Below are 19,661 nucleotides of genomic sequence, written 5' to 3'. Positions count from 1 at the left end.
AGGGTCTCCAAGTCTACCCAGGATGAGCACATCCCATGGTCGGAGACAGGGTGGAGCAATCAGATGCTCGCTAGTAAGGCTTAAGGGAAAACTCGAGAGTCATTACAAATCCTGAAAGGTCTCGAACTCGAGTGGAAAGACCTCCACCACCTCTGAACCAAGGAGATTAGCAGCCACCCTAGGCTCGAGCTCATGGTGGGGATTCAGTTAGCTGCTCACTTTGTGACCGTCCACATGGCTGAGACGAGGAAGCTGACAATGCCAATGTTGCTAGTGTCTTAATCCACCTTGGATAAAGAATAAGAGCAAGGTATCACCCCAGCTTGCGCAAACATCTGAACAACTGGTGAGGTGATGCCCAAGACTAGAATGTCGGGGATAGAGATGACCTATGTGAACACCTGAACGCTTGAAGGGAGAGCAAGAAGACCACCATAGGCGACCACAGGTCACCAATCAACAAGAGGCCCTAGTCGATGATGACCCCGTTCTTTCCTAGATTGAGGATTTGGGAATGGCGATGAGGGAGATGGGCGCAGTCAAGAATTGTGAGCCCACACTGAATCCTAGAAAGGCGAGTCCCTTCTCCCTCACCATCGTCAGCGCGCAACTACGTAACAACTTTAGGATGCCACTGATGGCAACCTTTGATGGAAAAGGAAATCCCTTGAAGCACATCAACAACTTTGAGATTCAGATGAAGATTCACAAGGTGTCAGATAATGTGTGGTGCAAGGTTTTCTCCGCTACTCTGATTGGAGCTGTTAAGCAATGGTTTTGGAAATACCTTCCTAAATCAATTAACTTTAAAGAGCAGCTTACTCAAGTCTTCTATCAACAGTTCTATGATGCATGTGTCCACCCTCACGATGCTAGCCACCTCACCAATTTGAAGTAACGCTAGAATGAGACTCTGAAAAACCACATCATGAGGTTCTTGGAGGAAGCTACTCATGCCAAAATAGTTGGCAACGAGGGGCAGCTGATGGTGATCATGGCTCAGAATGGAGAGTCTTATGTGGAATAGTTTGACCAGGAAGTCGGTCGGCTCAATGCGCGATTTCTTGGATCGCCCCGACAAATTCATCAAGATAAATGAGGCGGTGAAGAGAGTAGACATATCAAGGAGTGGCAACCATGGTCGTAAGAGTAACAAGGATGGTAAAGGCGGCAAGAACAATGGAAATGGGAAAAGGGCGAGCAGTCATCAAGTGTCTCACAAGTAAGGGCATGATTCTAGGAAGCCAAAGCAAGAGGGAAGACAGCTCATGTACGAGCCACGCTTTACCAAATACAATGCCCTGTCCTTGATGCGTGAAGAGATTTTCATAGAAATTGAAGACCAAATGCCATACAAGAAACCAATCCAGATAAAGAAAGATCCGAGCAGGCACGACCATACCAGATACCATCGCTACCACAAGGACCATGGTCATAAGACTAAAGAATGTAGGCAATTTAAGGATGAGATAGAGTTCCAAATCAGAAAGGGGCACATGGCTCGTTACTTCGATCGTCGCCAAGACCAAAACTAGAACAGTGGTCCGAACGACGGGAGGCAAAGACAACGATCGCCACCTAACCTTCTGCGGTCGCTAGCCTACGTTGGCTAGATACCTGACATAATAGCGACTATAGTCACGATTTGCAGAGGACCATATTTCGCTGGGGAAAGTAGCAAGTTTCGAGAAAGGTATGCACGGGAATTGTGCCACTAGTCGGACGAAGTAATAACGAATGAAGAGAGACCAAAAAAGGTCTCACGCATGGAAGACCAAGACATCACTTTCACCAGCGAAGACTTGAAACATATCCATTTTTGCACAATGACCCCATGTTCATAGAAACTCAAATCGTAAATCTGAAGGTGTTTGGGGTGTTGGTTAACAATGGTAGCTCCATCAACATTTTGTACAAGTCATGTTTCAACAAAATAAATCTATCTATTAGGGATCTCGCACCGTGCTCAACCACAATCTATGGGTTCAATGGCAAGGGCTTGGCACCCATCGGATCCATCAAACTCTCCATGATGCTAGGCGATCCCCCTCGAAGGGCAACATGCATGGCAACATTCGAGGTGGTTGACTATTTGTCGACATACAATGTTATGTTGGGGCAGCCTGTACTCGTTGATCTGCAAGCCATAACGTCGATTTGGCACCTTACCATCGAATTACCCACGAGCAAAGTTATCGGTTGTGTAAGAGGAAACCAGCTGAAGGCATGACAATGTTATAATGCTTCAATTAACAAAGCTAGGAAGGGAAATGTTGCTAACGCAAATATGATTTTTGATGACCAAGATTCCAAAGGCATCGAGGAGTTGTTTGACGAAGAAGTTGTTTTGATGGTGAAGAAATTTCCTAACAGCGAGGCCACGATTGGCAAGGCCGAGATAGGCGAGGCCACGATTGGCAAGGCTGAGATAGGCGAGGCCATAATTGGCGAGGTTGAGATCGACGAGGCCACAATAGGCGAGGCCTTAGTGAGCAAGGCCATGATTGGTGAAATCAAGGGAGGCGAGGCCACCCCTGGCGAGGTCACCATTGGCAACGCCGTAGACAGTGATGCCACCGATGGTGACCCAAATCGTAATTCCTTATCAAGTGAGGCCCAAAGCAGGGAAGAGTTTGATCCTCACTTTGGGGATGCAGAAAGATTGGTCAGGACAGTCAAAGAACTTGATGAAATATAATTAAAAAAGGACACCCCACTCGGAAGCTGAGCGTCGACAAGAACCTAAATGGAAAAGTCAAGGTCAAATTGATCGATTTCTTACGGAAGAACCAAGATGTTTGCACATGGTCCCAAGGCGACATGGTAGGCATCATTCGTTCAGTCATCATCCATGTTCTGAACATAGACCCTAAGGCGCCCCCAGTTTGGCAAAAACGATGGTCACTTAATGCCGAGAGATACGAGGTGCTAAAAGAAGTGAAGAAGGTGGAAGAGAATGCTTTCATTCAGGAAGCCTTCTACCCTCTATGGGTCGCAAACCCAGTGATTGTGTGAAAACTGAATAGAACTTAGTAAGTGTGTATCGATTTCAGCAACCTCAATAAAGCATGTCCTAAGGATCACTTTCTGCTTCCTCTGATTTACCAGCTCATCGATGCAACCTCTGGGTACAAATTATTTTCATTCATCGATGCTTACTCCAGGTATAATCAAATAGCAATGCATCCCCTGGACAAGGAGCACACATCGTTTATTAAAAATATGGGTATGTATTGCTACAAGGTCATGATTTTTAGCCTAAAAAATGCGGGAGCCACCTATCAACAACTTGTCAACAAGATGTTCAAGGACTTGATCAGAAGGAAGATGGAAGTCTACGTCTACGGTATGCTAGTAAAGTCTCAGAAGGCTGGGGGCATGTTGTCGATCTAGGGTAGGTTTCATCATTCTATGTTGATACAATATGAAACTAAATCCACAAAAGTGCTCATTCAGAGTCGCTTTCAAAAGATTCCTAGGATACATCATCAATTCTAGAGGGATTGAAGCAAATTAAGATAAGATCAAGGCTCTCATTGATATGGAGTCCTCTAAACGAACAACAAATGTATAAATTCTGACTAGGAGAGTCGCTACCCTCAGTCATTTCATCTCGAAGTCCACCAATAAGTGCGTCCCATTCTTCATCCTCTTTAGAGTAAGTAAGAAGTTCGAGTGGACAAATGAATGTGAGCAAGATTTTCAAAAGATAAAACAACACTTTGTACAACTGCAAATTTTGTCCAACCTCGTCTATGGGGAAGACTTGTACCTATATTTGGCAATCTCAAACCATGCACTAAGCGCAGCGTTAGTTCGTGAAGAGGAAAAAGTAAAACAACTTGTCTATTATGTTAGTAAATGACTGATAGAATCTGAGACACAATATCCCCATATGGAAAAGTTGGCTTAGTGTTTGGTTTTGGCATCTCGTAAATTACAGTCATATTTTCAAGCTCATCTGATCAAGGTGTTGACTGATCAACCCCTGAGACAAGTTCTATAGCGACCTGATGCCTCAGGATGCCTACTGAAATGGGCCATTAAGTTAGGACAATTCAAGATCTCCTATCAGCCAAGGACGATGATAAGAGGGAAAGCACTCGCTGGCTTCATTGTAGAGTGCAATCAGCAACTGGAGGCACAGGACGAAGACCAGCGACCATGGGAGGATTATAGGTAGGTATACATGGACGATGCCTTAAACGAACACAACATTAGAGCAGGCCTAATCCTAATAACCCCGAAGGGTCACCGTATCACTTGTGCGCTAAGGTTCAGATTCACTACGACCAACAATGAAGTCGAATACGAAGCATTATTAGTGGGGTTACACATGGCTAAGGAATTGAAAGTTAAGTGCTTAACGATCAGAAGCAATTTCCAATTGGTGGTTAATCAGATACTTGGAGAGTACTAGGCTCGTGGGATATGCATGAAAGCCTATCTATCCAAAGACAAAGACAAGTGCTTGCCCAATTCGATCTCTACAACATTGAGCAAGTTCCTAGGGAGAAAAATTCTAACACTAATGAATTAGTGAAACTAGCGAGCGCAAGAGATGTGGAGACCTTCAACGTCATCCTGCTTAAATTTTTGGCGTTACAAAGCATCAACCCTTTGTGCGATTGGCAACCACTCCAATGGCAACCTCGACATTGGCGACACTAAGAGTGGCGACCAAAAGGGTAATCACCCGATCACATCGATCTTGATCGATGAAGAATATACATGGATGACTCCTAAGCGAAGGTATCCTTCCCCCATATTGCAACCTGGCTAGGAAGATGCTTTACCAGGCACCCCACCATGTCATACATGATGGTCACCTATACCGTAGGGGCCATTCTATGCCACTACTCATATGTGTCACCAAGGAAGAGGCCTGGAACTTTTTGTAGGAAGTCCACGAAGGATTTAGTGGTGATCACGCTGGGGGGAAAATTCTCTCCAAGAAAATACTCTGACAAGGTTATTTTTGGCCCACCATGAAGGAGCATTCCATGGGGTACGTGAGAAAGTGTGACAAATGCCAAAGGTTTGCAAAACTCCCAATAGCTCCCCCAAATGAATTGAAATAGATGCAAATTCTGTGGTCATTCTCAATATGAGGGATCAACCTGATAAGCCAACTTCCTACAGGTTGTGGAGGAGTAAAGTACACAGTAGTCGTCGTTGACTACTTCACTAAATGGTGCGAGGTTGAACCATTAGCAACTATCACTTCCAAAAAGGTTTTGGATTTTGTCATAAAGAGTATCATATGTCGCTATGGGTTGCCCTACAAGATTATGCCTGACAATGGAACCCAATTTGATAGCGAACACTTCACAATATTTTGTGTTCTCCATGGAATTGTGAAGAGCTTTTCAATAGTGGCACACCCGCGGGAAAATGGGCAAGTAGAGGCAGTCAACAAGACCCTCAAGGAAACCTTGAAAAAACACCTAGAGGAAGCAAAAGGGGTGTGGCCAAACAAACTCCCTGAGGTACTATGGTCCTATAGAACCATGGACAGGACTTCCACTGGACATACACCCTCTGCGCTTGCCTATGGCTACCAGGCTATGTTACCAGCTGAAATAGATGTCTCGCCACACAGAAGGTTAAATTATGATTAGGAACATAACGAGGCATTGCTTACTGAGTCCTTAGACCTTGTAGAAGAAAAATGAGAACCATCGAACCTATGGGTTGTTGCCTACCAGTAAAAGGTGGCTCGCTACTTCAACGCCCGTGTCATGGACCAAAAGTTCTCCACTGGTGACCTCGCCCATCGTCGTGTGTTCCCCAGTACGCGAGACCCATCCACTGGGGTCCTAGGTTCGAATTGGTAGGGGGCCTACCTTGTAGAAGGAGTCATGCATCCCTGAACATACAAGTTTGTGAGACTGAATGGCATGGAGGTCCCGAGGTATTGGAATAGAAAGCACCTGAGGAAGTATTATCAGTAACAGGGTCCATGCCAAAATTTTGTAATCAAATACCAACTCTAAAGTGCTCACTCTTAATATGATTATTTTTAGTTTTACGTCACTTCCAAGTGACTTCCATGTAAAAGGTCGTAGGCCACAATCAACGAGAATCAAAATAGACGTCCTTAGGACCGTCGTGATTTGTCCATTTCCCTGTAACCTCTAATATCAAATGGAAAAACCCGTTAGTTTTTGGGATTTAAGGTTGTATACTTTCTAAATAAATAATGAATAATTAAAATAATCCAATTTTACAAATCCTACATGCTAATCAAGAACCTTATTCAATATGAATGCAAATCTTGATAATTAAATATCAAGTGATTAAATGATTATAACATGAATTTAGAATCATTTAATCATCAATACTAACAATAATAAACACAATTACAGAAGTAAATCACAATAGAATAACACAATTACAAATTTAGGATTTAGAAAGATACAACATTTGAATTGAGCAATTGAATCTTCAAATTTGGGGAACATTTAAAGGCTTATACACGAATTAGTATGGTTGTCCAAAATCTCTATTTCAAGTCTTCCTTTAGTTGCTTGAAGCTTCACCAATATGGAATGAGAAGTGGGATTTAACAAGCCATGAAACACATACAAGTCAAGCAATGCTTGATGAGTTTCTTGGAGAAAATGAATGCTCTGTGAGAGATAGAAAGAGAAAGGTTGGGAGAGAATTAAGAAGTATGATCAGTACTTTCATATCTAATAGCCCTTATTTATAGTGTAGGCACCATCATTAAATCTAACCAATAGGATTAGAGCTTTAAACACATCATTTTGGATCTAAACACGTAATACTATGGACACATCAGGTGATGCATCACCTAACTACAGGCGATGTATCACCTGCCAGGTGGCGATGCAACGCCATGTAAGCAAGTCTAACTTCTCAAAAGTCACAACACATCCAAATGATCCCAAACTTTTTGGACATTCTTAGATACCTCATTGTGTCACTTTAGACCCATAAAAGTCAATTACAGATGCCTAATACACAATCTCATACTTTCACTTCAACTTAAGTGAAAAATCTTAAGTGTTTTGCACGACATTGCGTAAACAACTTAACCATTATATTTAACCAATCTCAAAAATTAAGCCAGGCCAACCGATCATAATAAAGTGACACTTATTACAAAGAACTCAAGGGACTGCGGCGGGATCCCAGGTCCAGTCGCAGAAACATCAGAACCATTATAGGCGATTAGGCAAACAAAACAAATTGCACTCAATTAATGAGAGCCATTTCAGGCGCCACAGGGGCCCTTTGCGGGTCCCCTCACCAATATGAGGGCTAGCTGCATTACAAGTGACCATGCGCCCTCGCTCCCCTAGTCACCTGGGGGGCATAGGAGATATCATGCGCATGGAACAAAGTAGCGAAAAATTCAAAGTTCATGTACAGTGTGTATGGAACAAAGTGCAAGAAGACAACAGCGAAAAGGAAAAATTCAAAAATATTTTGCAAATAACATCAGACATGGATATGTAAATTAAGCAAAGTCATCGTCAGTATACAACAAAAAGGGCCTAGATAAGGCCAATGTTCATACAAAAAAGAAGGACAGTTCAATGTACAAAGTCAAAAAGATGAAGTAAGGAGAACACTCAAAGCCTATGTTGTGGGTGGCAAGACGATCTCCATCATCGATGGCCCACTCGCTGAGGGCCACCTCGCCAATGGCGGCCACCTAGCTAGTGGCGCCCTCACCAAGGGCGACCTCGCCTGTATGGCTCTCACCAGAGACGACTCAATTGTTGGGATTAGGCTATAAACAACCCATGTTTTGTGATATAACTGAAGAGAAAAGATCAAGTAATCAACTTGTAAGGATAGTAAAACACAAGTTACATAAACACAATGAGATCAAATTTAGAGTAGAACTTTCTTGAAGAACAACCCTTAGAACATAAAATTACAAAGGTATGATTTTATGTGAAACACAAAAGTTGCAAGGCTTGACACAAATGTAGATTGTTGTCCAAAAATCTCTATTCCTAGCATTCTTTATGGAAACTGCTGAAGCTACAAAAATGGAATGAGAATGGGATACACAAGCATTGATCCTTCATACAAGCCAAGCTTTCTTGATGAAGATCTTGGAAAAAACTAGTAATCTTGGAGATAGATAGATAGATAGATAGAGAGAGAGAGAGAGAGAGAGAGAGAGAGAGAGAGAGATTTCTTCTTTTAGAGAGAGAGGGAGGTGAGTGATCAAGTCACCAAATAACTCATATGAACCCCTTAAGTAGTATAGGACCCTCATTAGACTCAACCAATGATATTAGAGCATTTAAATTTAAGTTTTGGAGAAAAATTACATAACCGTGCGGACATGCAATAATAGCCCAGGCAATGTCGCATAGTACTAGGCGATGCATCGCCTAACACCATGTGATACATCGCTTGGTCTGTCTCGTTCAGGGTTGCATGGGCCAGGCAATGCATCGTTGCTGCCCCTAACTTTGCACTCCAAAATAATTCTTAAACTATCCCCCCAAATGCTCACAAACGTCATGGGTAAACTTATATACTCCTGTTTATCCAAAAAAATAGTTGTTGATGACGTGGCAAGGATTTTCGACACGTGGCTGACACGTAGCAGAGATACTGCTCGCCCATCAACCAGAAATATTTCTACATGGGAAGATCAAGTTTTATATACGACCAGACTGGTCGTATACTCCGTTCATTTATGTAAAGATCTATACAGTTGTAATGATATCCGAGAATATCTCTTCATTATGACTTGAAGATCCGTTTATTAAGGAAAGATATTATCATTTGATTCATGTAATGCTTCTTGAGCCTATAAATACACAAGAAATAGCTCAAGGAAGGGATCTTTTTCTCTTTTTTCCGAATTATATTGCTATTATCCATCGTTTGTATTGTTTTCTTCTTCTAAGGTCTGTGAAACTCAGGAACCCTAGTTCTTTGATCACACCTTTGGAGCTCAATACCAATAATAGTATCAAGTGGACGTAGGTTATTACCAATCACTGGGGCCGAACCACTATAATTCTCTGTGTTCTTTATTTTCCATTAGATCGTTTTCTCAAGCTCTATATTATTTTTCTGTCGTTTTCTGGACTCCGTGTCATTGACCAAAATGAGGGTCGACATTCTGGTGCTTTCATTGAGAGTTGAACTCAAGAAGATCTAATGGAAATAACTACCAAGAAGACTGGACAGGCTGCTGTTGCACCATCCTAGCCCCCTCCCCCAAATGTGGCTGAAGACGAACCTCATTTGGAGTTTGATGAGGAGGAGTTGGACTCCGAGACCCTGAAGACAACACTGGGGGTGTTGCAAGATGAGTTGGCCAATCGGAGGGCCAGTCAGGAGAATGCTGCTGAGATAATGGCGTCGCAGCAAAGGGAGTAGAGCGCCAGCACTAGGAGCTGAGCAATCGGCAGGCGGAGATGGACCGTCAGCAGAGGGATGCCATGGCAGCCCTTGTAGCAGCCATCCAGCTGGCTAGGAATTAGGCTGCGCCAGCCTCACAGCCTGATCAACCCCCAAGCGGGCCACCTCAAAGGGGTCCCAATCCTAGGCCTCCGCTCCAGCCAATAAGCCCTTAGAGGCCGGAGCAGCCACCTATGCCTCAGGATGATATCCCACCTAGGGATCCTGAGATGCAACCTCCGTCTCAGGCTGGTCGAGGAAATCCCCCGCGCCCGAGGAAAAATAGGGTCGGGCAACAGCCCCGCAGCCCTAGGCACCCAGGGGGTGAAGAGCCAAATCTATCGAGCAGGGGGCAGCGTCCTTCTGCCAACAGAAGGAACTCAGAGACAAGCTCTGCGATCAGGGGCCCCCCACGGCATGACAATGCACGGGGACCCACCGACCAACGCAGGCCTCCCCCTAACGCTCGGGAAATGCTAGCCCAAGGAGGCAACAGAGGAAATAGTCGGTTGCATCATAGCCAGTCACGGTTCAGAGATGGCCACGTCTACAATGAGGTTGACTCAGGTAGAGGAAATGCTAGTCGGAGAAACGAAGAAAGAGGTGGAGGTAGGAGTCCCCTACCTAGAGAAGACCGACAAGCAGGACATAACGCTGGGGGGCAGCCCAAACAAAATAACGTCTTAGCCGGCTCGGAGCCAGCGAGCAGCGGCGAAGAGACGATGACTTGAGGGATGTACTCAACGACCGCCGAGAAAGGCATGATGAGTACATCCCCTCGGCACCAGAGGCCCCAGCAATTTCGGAAGTTGTTTAGGCTCAAATCGATGCCCTGAACCAGGCTGTGCAGTAGCTGGTTGGGGGGCGGACATCGCACATCGAGTACGATCAGAGGAGAGGCACCCCTTTCGTACAAAGGATTGCTGTGGAAGAAACCCCCAGCAAGTTCAAGATGTCGACTCTACCAAATTTTGATGGGTATGGAGACCCGATATCTCATGTTAACAAGTTTGAGATACAGATGGACATTCAGAAAGTCTCTGAAGATGCTCGCTGCAGGATCTTCCCAGCGACACTTTCTGATGCTGCCCAGGAGTGGTTCTTTAAGTTCCCTCCTGCAAGTATAGTATCCTAGGAGATGTTCGTGAAGGAGTTCTACGGACAGTTCTACGCGGGTCATGTGCACCCCATCGAGGCAAACCAACTGGTCGAGATACGCCATAAAGAGGGGGAGCCTTTGAAGGATTACCTTCAATGCTTCATGCAAGCCGCAACAGGAGCCAAGACTGTGGGCGATGAAGGCAAGATGATGGCCCTAACCGTTGGGGTTAGGCGCCATTCTCCCCTCTGGAGTAGCCTCAAGAAGCATGGGGTTAAAAGTACCCAGGAGTTTTTAGATAGAGTTGATCAGTACATCAAGCTCGAGGACGCGATTGCCAACGAAGGGAAATCGCCAGCAAAGGACAAGGGGCCCAAGGAAGAACCCGCCAAAGCCGCCAACGGGTCTAAGCCCAATGGCAACGGGAATGGCAATGGTAAGAATGGTGGAAAGCGAGCGAGCGACGAACCCTCAACCTCCAAGAATAAGCGCCCCAAAGGTAATCGATATGAACCGAAATTCACCAATTACACTGCCCTTGTTGAAAGCCGAGCCGAGGTTTACCAGGCGACCAGCTCGAGCGTGCTCTACAAACGACCTGCACCAATAAGGAAAGATATCTCCAAGAGAGATTCAACAAAGTTATGTCGTTATCATAAGGACTACGGGCACGACACCAATGAGTGTAACCAGTTGAAGGACGAAATTGAGTTCCTGATAAGATAGGGACATTTAGGAAGATATGTACGAGCCTCAGGAGGTTCTCAGTGAGAGGCTCAAGGTGGCAACCAGTCGGCGCCTGCACGCCAACGCTCGCCACCTTTACAGCCAGCTCCCATGTCAGGTACCCTACTCACCATCTGCGGAGGCCCATATCTTGCAGGAGATAGTGGGAAAGCGAGGGAACGATATGCTCAAACCCTACGCCACGACCAAGACATTGAGATGATGAGTGTCGAGGATCATGCACCAAAAAAGGCTCGAATAGAGGAGGAACCGATCACCTTCTTTGACGACGACGCCCAGCATGTGTGATTCCCACAATTCGATCCGCTGGTCGTGGATGTACAAATTGCGAATATGATGGTGAAAAGGGTGTTGGTCGATACAGGAAGTTCAATCAACATCTTATATAAGTCCTCACTGGAAAGGATGAAGTTGTCTGTAAAGGACCTGGAGCCATGCAACCAAACCATTTATGGTTTTTCAGGAGAAGGACTCGCCCCAGTAGGGTTGATTAGACTCCCAGTCACAACAGGCACTGCACCTGCTAATAGGACATTACTCACTACTTTTATAGTAGTTGATTGTCCTTCGGCGTACAATGCTATTATAGGGAGACCAATTCTGGTCGACCTGCGAGCCGTCACTTCTATATGGCACCTCACCATGAAATTCCCAACGGATGCAGGGATAGGATGCGTGTTGGGAAATCAGAGGGAAGCAAGAGAGTGCTACAACGCCTCGATCACCAAGGAAAAGAAGGGTTTATCGAGAGATGCTACCGGGAAGGAGTTGCAAATGGAAACTGATGTTCAAGTCCGCTCAGGTGATAATCTCACCAAATCGGGCGTTGCCCAAAGTGAGGATAGAGACTTAGATCCTTGCTTTAGGGATTTTGAAGAAGAAGTGGGACCCATCGAGGACCTTGAAGAGGTCCAACTTGATGAGGAAATTCTGACCAGAGTTGTGAAAGTCGGTAAAAACTTAGAGACAACAACAAAACAAGCACTGGTGGAGTTCTTAAGGAGGAACCAGGATGTCTTTGCCTGGTCGCATAAAGACATGGTCAAGATAGATCCTGCAGTCATCAGCCATGTCCTGAACATTGAGTCTTTCCACCAGTGCAACAAAAAAGAAGGCTGCTCGACAAAAACAGATCAAAGGCCTTGAAAGAGGAAGTCAAGAAGATGAAGGAGAATGGGTTCATCAGGGTGGCATTTTATCTATCATGGGTCTCTAATCCCGTACTCGTGCCCAAGCCGAATGGCAAGTGGCGTACGTGCATGGATTTCACAGACCTAAATAAAGCCTGCCCCAAAGACTATTTCCCACTCCCAAGGATCGACCAGCTGGTCGATGCCACTGCAGGGCACGAGATCCTCTCATTCAGGGATGCATACTCTGGGTATAATCAAATCAGTATGCATCCCCCTGATGAGGATCACACTAGCTTTCAAATTGATACAGGGCTATACTGTTATAAGGTGATGCCCTTCGGTTTGAAAAACGTTGGTGCGACTTACCAGAGACTCGTCAACCACATGTTTAAGGAGCTGATCGGTACATACATGGAGGTTTACATCGACGACATGCTGGTTAAGTCGAAGAAAGCAGAAGGGCACGTAAGGGATTTGCAGGAATGCTTCAACGTCCTGAATAAATATAGGATGAAGCTAAATCCCCTTAAATGCTCCTTCGGAGTAGGATCGGGGAAGTTCTTGGGATTTATAGTTAACTCAAGAGGAATTGAAGCTAATCCTGAGAAAATAAAAGCCTTGATCGAGATGAAGTCGCCAGTAAAAATTATGGATGTCCAAAGCCTGACCGAGAGGATTGCTGCTCTAAGTAGATTTATTTCAAAATCAACAGACAAGTGCGTCCCATTTTTCAATCTACTCAGAGGCAATAAGAAATTTGAATGGACAGATGAGTGCGAACAGGCCTTTCAAGCACGAAAAATGCATATGGCGCAGCCACCCATCCTATCAAAGTCGGTTGATAAAGAGACTTTGTTCGTCTACCTGGAAATCACAGACTACGCTGCAAGTGCTATTCTGGTAAGAGAAGAAGAAGGTGTGCAGAAGGATGTCTATTACGTAAGCAAAAGGTTGATCAGAGCAGAATTGAGGTATCCCCCCATCGAAAGGTTAGCCTACTGCTTAGTTTTGGCCTCTAGGAAGCTGCGACCTTACTTCCAAGCTCATCCGATTACGGTATTGATCGACCAGCCTCTTCGGCAAGTCCAGCAAAAGCCAGAGGCTGCCGGAAGATTACTAAAGTGGGCAGTCGAACTCGGCCAGTTCGACATATCTTACCTGTCGCGAGCAGCGATAAAAGGACAAGCCTTAGCTGACTTCATAGCCGAATTCACAGAGCTCGCGGCTAGCGAGCAGATTAAGGAGCCCAATGAGCCTGAATGTCAAATCCAAGCACCCTCGTGGAAATTGTTCACAGATGGTTCATCTAACAAATCCCACACAGGAGTAGGAGTGATATTGATAACGCCGGAAGGGCATCGATTTCACTGTGCAATTAGATTTGACTTCACTGCTTCTAACAATGAGGCCGAATATGAAGCATTACTCGCTGGACTACGATTAGCCAAGGATATGAACATAAAAGTGCTTGACATCTATAGTGATTCTCAGCTGGTAGTGAACCAAGTCTTGGGAGAGTATCAGGCGCGAGGTTTGAAGATGGTCGCCTATCTGAACAAATCAAAGGATTTTTAGCCCAGTTCGACAGATACAGTCTCCAACAAGTATCAGAATTCCAACGCGGACGCTTTGGCGAAGTTGGCAAGTGCAAAAGATGCTGATACTCTGAACATAGTGCCAGTCGAGCGACTATCAGTACCAAGCGTCCAAGCAGCAGAAACCACTCTGGTCATCCAGATGGCGGATACATGGATGGCGCCATATGTAGAATATCTGTCAAGCAGCGTGCTATCGGCAGACGAAAACAAAGCTAGGACCCTTCAGCGGCAAGCTGCTAGGTATATCCTGGTCGATGGAATCTTGTACCGAAGGGGATACTCACTGCCACTTCTCAGATGTGTTACAAAGGAGAAAGCCAAAGGGTTAATGAAAGAGGTGCACGAAGGTTTTTGCGGGGACCACGCTGGGGGGCAAAGCCTATCAAAAAAGATCCTAAGGCAGGGATATTTCTGGTCAACCATGAATGAAGACTCAATAGAGTTCATGCGAAGATGTGACAAGTGTCAGAGATTCTCTAAAATCCCACGAGTAGCTCCCAACGAGTTAAAACAGATGCAGAGTCCATGGCCCTTCTCAGTTTGGGGAATAGATCTAATCGAATCTTTGCCTACAGGAAAAGGTGGTGTAAAGTATGCAGTGGTTGCCATTGACTACTTCACCAAATGGGCCGAAGCTGAGCCACTCACGACCATAACGACCAAGAAAGTGCTTGACTTCGTAGTCAAAAACATGATCTGTCACTATGGATTACCAAAGAAGATAGTCTCAGATAACGACACCCAGTTTGACAGTGATCTGTTCACGGACTTCTGCAAACGTCATGATATTATCAAAAGCTTTTCTTCAGTCGCTCATCCCCAGGAAAATGGGCAAGTCGAAGCAGTTAACAAAATGTTGAAGGATACCCTAAAGAAAAGACTTGAAGAAGCTAAGGGAGCATGGGTAGAATAGTTGCCTGAAATCCTTTGGTCGTACAGAACTTCCCACTGAATAACAACAGGTCATACCCCATTTTCGTTAGCATACGGGTATGAAGCCATGTTGCCTGTCGAGTTGGATCCACCCTCGCACTGCAGAATAACATACGACCAACATTCTAACAGCCAGCTACCGATGGAATCCTTGGACTCGATTGATGAAAGGCGTGAACAAGCCAAGCTCCGAGTAGTTGCGTACCAGCAGAAGGTCGCCCGGTATTTCAACTCTAAAGTGCGAGAGAGAAAATTCAATGTTGGAGACCTTGTGCTCTGAAGAGTTTTCCTTAACACCCGCGACCAAGCTGCTAGAGTACTCGGGCCAAATTGGGAAGGGCCTTACCAGATTGATGAATTCATTCACCCAGGCACTTATAAAGTTTCTCGCTTAAACGGAGATCTCGTTCCCCGCTATTGGAATGGAGAATACCTACGCAAGTATTACCAATGAACAATTCTTCTTAATGAATTGGCTTGTACAAATTTTACTTTTTGCAAGTTTCAAAAAAATGTAAGATCTTATTGATCGCTCGTAAAGACATGTTTAGTCCATTTATTACGAGAAATAAAAGGGGACTGTGCTCAGCCAGTCATTTCTTGCCAACTATTGTATTTATTACAAGTATTTGCTCATTACGTGTGTTGTTTTGCTGTATTATAATGCTAATCATATTTCTCTGAACAGTAATGTTCGAGCAGGTTCTAGTCAAGGCAAGTGACCAAGGACCTAAAGCTCCCCGATCACTTAGGGGGCATACAAGGTACAAGTAAGCAAAGCATATCGTTAAAAGGTATGTAAACACATGAGCAAAATAAGTGAAAGCATGCTAGGGCACATAGAGTATTTTTCAAAATTTTGTTATTTTGTTAAATCAAACCAAAGTGCTATGCTAAGTTCGGTCACGCGAATAGATGTTATAATAATATGCAAATATATTATAATATCAAAACGAATCCTTTTACACCGCAAGCAGTAACTGCTTGGATGTAATTGCTCAAATAAAAGTAAAAGCTGCCCATGCAGCAAACCAAAAAATTATATTGTTTTTACATCACGACCCATAGGTCGTGTAGTTAAAAAAGAAAAAACATAAAAAGAAAAGACTAAGAAGCTCAAGGATTTTGAGGAGCCGAAGGATCTTGGGGAAGGTTCTGGTCGACAGCACCCGCAGCCTCGTTCTCTGCCCCATCCATCCCAGCGGCCAGTGAGATTTCAAGGGAAGCAGGGACCCTTGATCTTTCTTCCTCAACCAACTGAGCAGCGCAGCGAGCAAGCTTGACATCTCTCGCATACTCATAAAGGTAGTGGAAGTTGGCACCTTGATTGTGCTTCCAGAAATCATAGAAGCATCGAAGAGTGGCATTCTTGTACCTTTCCAAGTTGCCAGCGTTGGCCTTCTCCAACTCTTCAACCCGACCCTCCAGAGTTGTGGCCTCCTGCCTGCCCGCGGCCAAATCCACCTCAAGCTGTTGGGCCATGCGGTAGTTAAAGCGGTTGGACTCCTTGAATTGGTCCCTCTGCTCGCGAACTTTCTCCAGAGACTTCTACTTCTCCTCCAACTCCTTAGCCAGTTGGGCCTTTTCCTCAACCACTGTTGCTAGCTGATGAGCATGTTTGGCCTCAGCAGCTTTGAGTTCATCCTTGTGTCATTGCTCCGAAGTTCTGGCCTGCTCGGTGACGGCACCCAAGTGGATTCGGCCGGCAGTGAGGGTCAGCATGGCCTGCACTCAGAACAGAAGTTAGACAAATAGTAAACTAAAGAAGACCTATTTCCACAAAAAGAGATGACTTACACTGGTGAACTCGTTCAGAGCACGGTTCAGGATTGGGTCAACTCCCATTGTCTTCGTAGCAGCCATTGCCTCTCGACAGCGGTCGTGCTTCGCAATCTTGATGATCCTCTCCTTAATCAGTCTAAAGGCGCGACCAACCATCTTGCCCCTGGTTGAAGCAGGATCAACCTGCTGAGTTTGGTCGGTCGGGGCCGCAGGAGGAGGATTTGATCCGGCTAGAGCAGAAGGAGTCTGCTGCTCATGGGGAGAAGGTGGAGTCGTGGTGGCGGAGGGCCTATCCTCCAAAGGGCCTGTGTTAGAGCCTTCTTCACCTGAGGCGCTTTGCTGCTTTTCCCATGGTGTCTCTTGCTGGTTTTCTTATTGCTCGGGGGAGCCGCGACAACCTCTGGAGTGCTGTAGATGTCGAACACGTTGATGGATTCCATGTCTAAAAAAGAATAACAAAGTTGAACAGTGAGATAGCATGGATGACCAAGTATATTATATCAGACAAAAAAAGCAAAAAAGGATTGCAAAGTCAAATACCCGAGCTATTATTACTTGTCATTATCCTATAGACTTTACTAGTCTTATACTCACTCTTTGACATGAAGAAGTCTGGACCTAAATGTGGAGCATATTTAAAATTGTCGTCCCCGTCGAATAGATGATAGGGAATTGGCAAATTGTCTAAAAGAGAAATAATTGTACCATTATCATCCGACGAATTGTCAGAGAGTTCGACAGGCTCGATGGCCTTCTTTTTTCCTTTCCCCAAGGGGGCCGAGGGCCTCACTACTGGGGGAGTGACAGCAGGTTCCCTGTGACCCCAGTCGGTCTCCTTCGTGGAGGTGACGCTGGAGGTTGCTGCTCGGGTTCCTCCTCGGCAAAGGCACTCCCGGCTGAGGGCACCCTCGTATTCGGTTGAGGGGCCAATAGGCCAGCCAACCTAAGGTTAGCCTCTGTAACCAGATGCTTGACGCTCTTTTATGCGTCAGTCATGCTGGCTAGGAGCACCGATCTCAACTCCATGTCTGGAGTTGGGTCTGGTCGCAGCCATGGGCCTGTAAGAAATTAACAGTTTAAGAAAATGTGGAGGGGAACACTAAGTAAAGAAGTAACAACCAGTGATGCGAAAGTTTTACCTCCTTGTGCGAAGGTCAGGTTTTTTACGATCATATTAGTTGTGAGGAAGTACTCCTGATAGTACCTCCCCACATTTGAGATGTGGGTGGTGTCAGTCAGGAAGGTACGCCCGGTTTCCTGATGACAGAAGTGAAAAAACATCGTGCCTTCTTGGTTGGGGTTGGATTTGAGGTCGAACAGGTAGTTGACCTCATGAGGCGTCGGCATGAGCCATTTCTTTTGGCTGTACAGGATATAGAGTGCTGCGAGCATCCTATATCTGTTCGGGGCTATTTGAAAGGGGGTAACTCCAAAATAGTTGGCCACCCCCTGAAAAAATGAGTGAAGAGGCAAGGTAGCCCCTGCCTCGATATGAAACCTCGACTAGGTGCTGAAGACGCCTCCAGGCAGATTCACCCTTTGGTCTTGGTTGGGTCTGACTAGGGTCACCCCTGTGAGATCGTATTTCCTTATATAATTGGCGATCATCTTGATCGTCACTCTGCTCTCAGGGACTAAGTGACATTCAACATTTGGGTGAATGGCATGTCTTTGGATGTTGGGGTCGGGAGCATTTTCATCTCGACCACTGGTCGAGGGAGCATCAGCCGAAGGAGCAGGCTGATGAGAAAGATCAGAGGTTCTCCTTTTCTGGGCTTTGGTTTTGGTGCGAGCCATATTTTGAGTCAAGCCAGGGGAAGTATTTGGATTGGTACGAGAAAATGGGATTTCGGGTATCAATGAAGAGGGTTGTTCTTCGTCCTCGAGCAGTTGAGCTAGCAGGTCGTCGTTGATGGGTCTTTCTCCTCCCCACAGGTCTTGCATGTAAACTGCAAACAGAGAAAGGAGGAGATAAGACGCACAGCCTGGGAGCTTATGTTGAAAGGTAGAATAACGTTGCTCGCGTCTACGACCAGCATCATTCTAACCGAAACGCTAAGTTTTATGCGAACAGTTTGAAAAACGGATCAAAAAGTGAAAGTAAAAAGTTTTTCTTGAAAAAGCTTTTTCAACTCCAAAGGGGCGGGAAAAACCCAGTTTTTCAGCTAGCCTAAAAATTGAATTTTTACTTCGATTTTACTCCCTAAACCTATGATCTTGACTATCAAACTGATTCCTAACTTCTACAGAGAAAACTACACTACCCTATCAAGCATCAAACGGTATACACAAAATCCTCACGAATTTTTACCCAAGAACATAAAGTTTCATAACTCAAAAGCAGTATGCATGGCATCTCAAAGGGTTTAAAAGTCGAAGAAATTTACCTGGATGAATGTTGGAGGTTTTGAAATGGAAAGACTTTGGGCGTGCAGACAAAGGACCCTTAGCAAAGCGACGGAAGACCTTCGAAGTTCTGAGCTCTGAGATGGAGCTCTTGAGAGTTCTTGGCAAGAAAATGGCGAGTAAAAAGTTAAAAAGTAAATGTGAGGATTATTTATAGAAGCTGAGATATGTTGAAAAGGGGTAATCATGAGTTACCTTTTTCAAGGCATAGGGGAGTGTAACAACCGTCGGAAAGGTTACTTGGAAACCGACAAGGCATGATTGGACGTGATTAGGACACAATTTTTTAGAACACATGAGAGGCTCTGACAGATTTCGTGGGGCATACGAAAGGTTAGTTTTCTAAGTTTACATATTGTTGGTCGCAATAAATAAACTTGGGGCAAAATGTTTATCCAAAAAACAACTATTGATGATGTGGCAAGGATTTTCGACACGTGTCTGACACGTAGCAGAGATACTGCTCGCCCATCGACTAGAAATATTTCTACACGTGAAGATCAAGTTTTATATACGACCAGACTGGTCGTATACTCCGTTCATTTATGTAAAGATCTATAC

The sequence above is a fragment of the Humulus lupulus genome, chromosome 2, assembly GCF_963169125.1.
Source record: "Humulus lupulus chromosome 2, drHumLupu1.1, whole genome shotgun sequence".
NCBI classification, from domain to species: domain Eukaryota; kingdom Viridiplantae; phylum Streptophyta; class Magnoliopsida; order Rosales; family Cannabaceae; genus Humulus; species Humulus lupulus.
This window is presented reverse-complemented; position numbering follows the sequence as displayed.